The sequence below is a fragment of the Triticum aestivum genome, chromosome 4A (assembly GCF_018294505.1).
Source record: "Triticum aestivum cultivar Chinese Spring chromosome 4A, IWGSC CS RefSeq v2.1, whole genome shotgun sequence".
In the NCBI taxonomy this organism is placed as follows: Eukaryota; Viridiplantae; Streptophyta; class Magnoliopsida; order Poales; family Poaceae; genus Triticum; species Triticum aestivum.
In genome coordinates, this window is record NC_057803.1 from 326,763,254 (window position 1) to 326,771,697 (window position 8,444).

Here is an 8,444-nt window from a genome sequence, read left to right on the forward strand (position 1 = left end):
TTAGTTAGCGGCAGTAGAGAAGGAATCAGTCGACTTCAGTTAACAGCAAGGGATCGATCGATCGCTCGAGTTCAGTAACGCGTATCCTGCAGTGCAATCGCTCGGGTTCAATTAGATCCCAACGCCTCGCACCCACGCGCGTACGTGTATGGGAGAAATGCGCATCGCTCGGCCCCCGACCACCCACCGTAACCAGGAACTCCCCCATATTTTCCTCCCCCTCGCTTCTACCATGATTTTTTCCGTCATGGACGGCCCAAAGAATGTCATGCAACTGCGTCTTTGGCCCGCCCCGGACGAAAAACCCATTTTCTGTCATGAGTTTTTTTCATAGAAGTAGGAGCCCACCACATCTATGATGATACCGGGTTTTGTCGCAATTATTGTCATAGAAGTGTCATAAGCATGACAAATTTTTTCGTTCGGCCCATAATGTCACCGATGTGTCCTTTTTTGTAGTGCTAGTAAGCCTCTACTAGACTAGCTCGTTAACCAAACATGATTAAGTTTCCTAACCATAGACATGTGTTGTCATTTGATGAACGGGGTCACATCATTAGGAGAATGATGTGATGGACAAGACCCATCTGTTATCTTAGCATAATGATCGTTAAGTTTTATTACTATTGCTTTCTTCATGACATATACATATTACTTTGACTATGAGATTATGCAACTCCCGGATACCAGAGGAATACCTTGTGTGCTATCAAACGTCACAACGTAACTGGGTGATTACAAAGATGCTCTACAGGTATCTTCGAAGGTGTTTTTTAGGTTGGCATAGATCGAGATTAGAATTTGTCACTCTGAGTATCGGAGAGGTATCTCTGGGCCCTCTCGGTAATGCCCATCATAATAAGCCTTGCAAACAATGTGAATAATGAGTTAGTTGTAGGATGTTGTATTACAGAACGAGTAAAGAGACTTGCCGGTAATGACATTGAACTAGGTATGAAGATACCGACGATCGAATCTCGGGCAAGTAACATACCGATGACAAAGGGAATTATGCATGTTGTCATTGCGGTACGACCGATAAAGATCTTTGTAGAATATGTAGGAACCAATATGAGCATCCAGGTTCCACTGTTGGTTATTGACTGGAGAGGTGTCTCGGACATGTCTACATAGTTCTCGAACCCGTAGGGTCCGCACGCTTAATGTTCGATGACGATTTTGTATTATATGAGTTATGTGATTTGGTGACTGAATGTTGTTCGGTGTCCTGGATGAGATCGTGAACATGACGAGGAGTCTCGAAATGGTCGAGAGATAAAGATTCATATATAGGACGATGGTATTCGGACACCGGAAGTGTTCTGGGGGTACCAGGTACATATCGGGTCACCAGAAGGGGTTCCGGTCATCCCCCCGGCAACTACATGAGCCTAATGGGCCAAGGGGACAGACCAACCCCTAGGGTGCTGGTGCGCCCCATGTAGGACAACATAAGAAGAAAGGAAAGAGGGTAAGAGAGAAAGGAAGGGGATGGATTAGGCCTCCCCCTTCCGTCTCTCCTCCCTCGTCCTTCCTTCCCCCTCCGGATGAATATGGAGGGGGGGAGGCCGAATTGGGAGGCGCCCAAGTAGGATTCCTCCTACTTGGGGCACCCCCTTGGCTGCCTCTCCTCCCCTCCAACCTATATATATGAGGGGGGCACCGCTAGAACAGACAACATTGATTCCTAGCCGTGTGCGGCGCCCCCCTCCACAGTTTACGCCTCCGGTCATATCTTCGTAGTGCTTAGGCAAAGCCCTGCGCGAACCACTACACCATCACCATCACCAAGCCGTCATGGTGACGGAACTCTCCCTCGACACTTTGCTGGATCAATAGTTCGAGGGATGTCATCGAACTGAACATGTGCAGAACTCGGAGGTGTCGTACGTTCGGTGCTTGATCGGTCGGAATGAGAAGTTTGGATACATCAACCGCATTGTCAAACGCTTCCGCTTTCGGTCTACAACGGTACGTGGACACACTCTCCCCCTCTCGTTGCTATGCATCTCCTAGATAGATCTTGTGTGAGCGTAAGAAATTTTTGAAATTGCATGCTACGTTTCCCAATAATGCGCACTAAGGGAAACGTTAGAATCAATAGTAGCATCATCTCGGAGACAATTAGAATTCATAAACTTGAACATTGTCATGGTCATAAATCTAATGAATCACTTGCTCTAGGTGATGATCACATACATGATGACGGTGACATTGAGCATGGTTACTATGATGAAGATGAAGAAAGTGACATTGACTTTGAGGAGACTATGAGAAATCTTAGTCTCATGGAAAACTTTCGTGACTACATGGTTAGAGGAAAAGTGTCAATTCTCGATAGTGGATGTACCGATCATATGACCGGAGATAAAGACATGTTCCATGAGCTTTCTAAAAACGATGGTCCACACAAGTATGTAACTTTTGGAGACAACTCTATGGTAAGGTGGCCATTTCTAATGATAGCTCTGATGAGGACATCAATACAATTGTTACACCCACAGCCCCTGCTGCTATACATACTGGACCAATTACTAGAGCTCGTGCACGCCAACTAAATTACCAGGTACTTTCGTTTCTTGGTAATGATTCTAATGTTCATGAGAATATGATGCTGCCTAAATTGGATACATTTGTTTTGCTTACAAATGAAGGGCCTAGCTTGGAGAAGGATGAACATTGGAGCAAGAACAAGCATGGAGATGATGGCATGCGCAAGGGGAACAAGAACGGAGTTACAAGTGATGATTTCAGGACTTTGAAGCCACCATAATGGGTGCATGAAGCCTTGGACGAAATATACAAGATGCCACTTCATAAATTTCGTCCCGAGGCTATTTTAGGTGCTGCGTCACCTTATTTTTGGGCCAGGCCCATGTAATTTCGAAATACATAAGTATAGGCTATTTTTAGAGTCCGTATGTGTGGGGAAACAAGAGATAGGGTTGATTTCGGACCCCTCCACCAAGAGCCACGAAATTCCCCCCTCTTCCTCCATATATACAGCCCTTAGGGCATCGTTTAGACTTTGGGATTTGTTTAGTTAAAAGTTAGCCATTGCAACTTCGTGTACTTCGTTTGTGTCCAACGACCAGACCAAGACCGCTTACGGATCCCCACCTTTATCAATACTTCATATATATTCGCAATATTCAGATTGCTTTTATCATATTCTTGCTCATTCTTCGATTGCTTGCAGGAATAGACCTTCGTGGTCAGGTTGATCATGCTCCGGCGTGGTCAATAACCTCAGGAGATTGGTTTAGCGATTGCTAAGGCGCAACGTCGTGCACGTTTGTAGTCGGATCGTCAAAGCCGTCTCCACCAAATCGATAGTTATCATCTCATCGAAAGATCGGGACACCCCGCCTCTATCAAGTGGTATCAGATTTCCAGGTTGCTCGGTGAGATTTTACAGTTTTTCGTAGTTTAGATCGAGTCTGTCTTCATACCTATAGTCCACGAAAAAGCCACAAAAAAAATTAGGGTTAGTTCATCATATCCGAACCAATCTGAGCCTTTGCATAATCTTTTTAGGGTTTTGCTTTGTTGAATTTGCGGTTGCATCGTCGTGTCTAGTTGCTGGTCTTAGAGTCTAGTCTTTTAGAGTTTCGAGTTCTGGTCATAAGTTGTCACGCCGCCGCCGCACCATCATCATCGCCCCTGCCATCTACCACCACCGCTCCGAATCCGTATCCATATACCACCACCACTCCGTGTCCATATACCACCACCAATCCGAGTTCCTTGATTATTAGGGTTGTTTTCGAGATCCATCTAGTTTCCGATTTGTGTTTCCTTGCCGGAGTAGGTTTCGGAAAAAAAAAGAGAGTCGGGTAGCCACGCTCCGTTTAGGCCCAAAATTTTTCGAAAACGCATTTTTCGAAAAAATTTCTGGCTATCCTATTTTTAGGTGTTTCTGAGTATTTTGAGACAGGTGCCATTATAGGAAGTTTTTTTTGACCCGTTTCCAGTTTTTGGGTCCGGGCAGTCAAAAAAAAAAAATTGGTCGAAAAAATTTCGTGCCCATCCTGTCAGTTTGAGCTAAGAAGAGTTTTGAGACACTTGCCATTATAGTGATTTTTCGCAAAAAAAAAAGCAGCGAAAAAAAAAGCAGCGCAAAAAAAAAAAAAGAAGAGCGATTTTTTTTTCAGAGTGTGCTTTTCCCTTGTTTACGTGCCGCGCCGTGATTTTGTTGGTGTTCTAGGCTCGCGTCTCTAGCACAGTCTAGCCTAGGACCAGCACAGTACCGTCGTTGAGCGTTTATTCAACTTTGCATCTCTGAATTGATTATTGCTGACCCTTTTTGCTACCATACTATAAGCCTTCCCAGCTCCACATACATCTACGTCGTGTGTTTGACTCTCCCTGGTAATCGCTCTATCCAAGCTTTGAGAGTTTTTGACTACAACGGTTGCCGATCACCGCCTGCTGCTGGATAAGAACTGGTAAGAATTTGAGATTTGCTTGACGGATTTGTGATACACCACCACCACTTCTTAGTAGTCTGTAGGATCATATTCTTGTGTGTTTCTATTGCTGCTAACCATGCCAGGATCACAAGCCGACGAGATTGACTGGGAGAATTTATCGAACAAGGAGCTTCATGATAAGTTTCAGCAAATGATGACTGAACAGGTGCAAGATGTGCTGAACAATTTTGAAGAGGCCATGGAGAAGATCACTGGCCTTGAGAAGACGTTCGAAACAAAGCTCGATAACAAGTTTAATGAATTGCTCGCGCGTCTTCCACCACCACCACCCGCTGCACCTAACGCACCTCTCCAACAACAACAACAACAACGACTACCTCCACGTCGCGAAGCAGACCTCCGCCGAGCAAGCCGTGTTCCTCTTGCGTTTGGCCAAACTGTTGGTGCTGCTGTTGATACTTCTGTGGCTCCTGCTGCTGATGCGGAGGAGGATGATTATGTGGGAGATTATGAGGATGAGGTTGATCAAAATCAACACTACATGCAGCCACCTGTACCACCACCAGCAGGTCGACCTCAGGTATATATTCGTAATGGTAGGCCTGCACCACCACCTCAGGTACGAGATGATGTCCATATTCCTAAACTGAAATTGAATATTCCACCATTTGAGGGTAGATATGTTCCTGATATATATCTTACTTGGGAGTTAGAAACTGAACAACGATTTACATGTTTACAATATCCTGAGGAGAGACGAGTTGCTGCTGCCGTTTGTGCTTTCACTAGTTTTGCATGTGTATGGTGGTCTGAACATTGTAGATTATATCCTATTCCAACTACTTGGGCTGCTTTGAAAACTGCTATGCGTACGCGTTGGGTTCCACCATATTATCAACGTGAATTGCTTCAAAAATTGCAGCGTTTAAGACAAGGGAAAAATTCTGTAGAAGAATATTATCAGGAATTACAAACTGGCATGATTAGATGTGGTATTGTTGAGGAGAATGAAGCTATGCTTGCACGTTTTCTGGGTGGATTAAATAGAGAGATTCAGACCATTCTAGACTATAAGGAGTATACTAATATCACTCGTTTATTCCATCTTGCTTGTAAAGCTGAACGTGAAGTGCAGGATCGACAAGCATTGGGGCGAACTAACTTTTCTGCAGGCCGACCTTCATCATGGACACCACGTGCATCTTCTACTTCAACTGCACCAGCACCTCCATCCGGTGCCACCTCCAGCCGTGATACAAGAAAACAGGCACAACCACCATTATCTGCCAAGAGCGCACCTGCGGGGCCTGCACAGCGTTCTTCTTCTTCCATGGCATCAACAGGGCACACAAGTGATATTATTTGTCGTCGTTGTAAGGGAGGAGGTCATTATGCGAGAGAATGCAAATCTCCGCGTGTGATGATTGCTACCGCGGATGGTGGATATGAGTCTGCTAGTGACTATGATGAGGAGACTTTGGCTCTTATTACACGTGAAGAACATGGTGGAGATGATTCTGATCATGAGACGCAATACATGGCTCCTGAAGACGCTGACAGGTATGAATGTTTAGTTGCTCAACGTGTTTTGAGTGTGCAGGTCACACAAGCTGAGCAAAATCAGAGGCACAATTTGTTCCATACCAAGGGAGTTGTGAAGGAACGTTCTGTGCGCGTCATAATAGACGGAGGGAGCTGCAACAACTTGGCTAGCATGGACATGGTGGAGAAGCTTTCTCTCACCACAAGACCACATCCACATCCTTACTACATCCAATGGTTCAACAACAGCGGCAAGGTTAAGGTAACACGTACTGTTCGTGTGCATTTTAGTATCTCTACATATGCTGATTATGTTGATTGTGATGTGGTACCTATGCAAGCATGTTCCTTATTACTTGGTAGACCATGGCAATTTGATAAAAATTCTGTACACCATGGTAGAAACAATCACTATACTCTTGTTCATAAGGATAAAAATATTACTTTGCTTCCTATGACTCCTGATTCCATTTTGAAAGATGATATTAATAGAGCTAATAAAGCACAACAGGAGAAGAATAAGAGTGAAAATCAGATTGTGGCAAAAGAATTTGAGCAACAAATGAAGCCTAATAATAAGCCATCTAGTGTTGCTTCTGAAATTAAATTGAAAAGTGCATGTTTATTTGCCACCAAATCTGATATTGATGAGCTAGATTTTAGCAAATCTGTTTGCTATGCTTTTGTGTGCAAAGAGGCATTATTTTCATTCGAGGACGTGCCTTCCTCTTTGCCTCCTGCTGTCACTAACATTTTGCAGGAGTTCGCTGACGTTTTTCCACAAGACGTGCCACCGGGATTACCGCCTATTCGAGGGATTGAGCATCAGATTGACTTAATTCCCGGTGCTTCACTGCCAAACCATGCACCATACCGTACCAATCCAGAGGAGACGAAGGAGATTATGCGTCAAGTACAAGAGCTTCTCGACAAAGGTTATATACGCGAATCCCTTAGTCCTTGTGCTGTTCCTATTATTCTAGTGCCGAAAAAGGATGGTACATCACGTATGTGTGTTGATTGTAGAGGCATTAATAATATTACTATTCGTTATCGTCATCCTATTCCTAGGCTAGATGATATGCTTGATGAATTGAGTGGCTCTACAATATTCTCCAAAGTTGATTTGCGTAGTGGCTACCATCAAATTCTTATGAAATTGGGAGATGAATGGAAAACAGCATTTAAAACTAAGTTTGGATTATATGAGTGGTTAGTCATGCCTTTTGGGTTAACTAATGCACCTAGTACTTTCATGAGATTAATGAACGAAGTTTTACGTGCTTTCATTGGACGATTTGTGGTAGTTTACTTTGATGACATATTGATTTATAGCAGATCTTTGGAGGAACATTTGGAACATTTACGTGCTGTTTTTATTGCTCTACGTGATGCACGTTTGTTTGGTAACCTTGGGAAGTGCACCTTTTGCACCGACCGAGTATCTTTTCTTGGCTATGTTGTTACTCCACAGGGAATTGAAGTTGATAAAGCCAAGACTGAAGCTATTGAGAGTTGGCCGCAGCCCAAAACGGTCACACAAGTGAGGAGTTTTCTTGGCCTCACTGGATTCTATAGGCGTTTTGTGAGAGATTTCAGCACCATTGCTGCACCTCTCACTGAGCTTACAAAGAAAGATGTGCCTTTTCTTTGGGGTACCGCACAGGAAGAAGCCTTCACGGTATTGAAAGATAAGTTGACACATGCTCCTTTACTCCAACTTCCTGATTTTAATAAGACTTTTGAGCTTGAATGTGATGCTAGTGGAATTGGATTAGGAGGTGTGTTATTACAAGATGGCAAACCTGTTGCTTACTTTTCTGAAAAATTGAGTGGGCCTAGTCTGAATTATTCTACTTATGATAAAGAATTATATGCTCTTGTTCGGACTTTAGAAACATGGCAACATTATTTATGGCCCAAAGAATTTGTTATACATTCTGATCATGAATCTTTGAAACATATTAAAAGTCAAGCTAAACTAAATCGTAGACATGCTAAATGGGTGGAATTCATTGAGACTTTCCCTTATGTCATTAAACACAAGAAGGGAAAAGAAAATGTTATTGCTGATGCATTGTCTCGTCGCTATACTATGCTTTCACAACTTGACTTCAAAATATTTGGTTTGGAGACCATCAAAGATCAATATGTGCATGATGCTGATTTTAAAGATGTAATGCAGAATTGTAAAGAAGGAAGAATGTGGAACAAGTTTGTTGTTAACGATGGATTTGTGTTTCGTGCTAACAAGCTATGCATTCCAGCTAGCTCCATTCGTCTTTTGTTGTTGCAGGAGGCGCATGGAGGAGGATTAATGGGACACTTTGGCGTGAAGAAGACGGAGGACGTACTTGCTACACATTTCTTTTGGCCAAAGATGAGACGGGATGTTGAGCGTTTTATTGCTCGCTGCACTACATGTCAAAAAGCTAAGTCACGACTCAATCCTCATGGTTTATATATGCC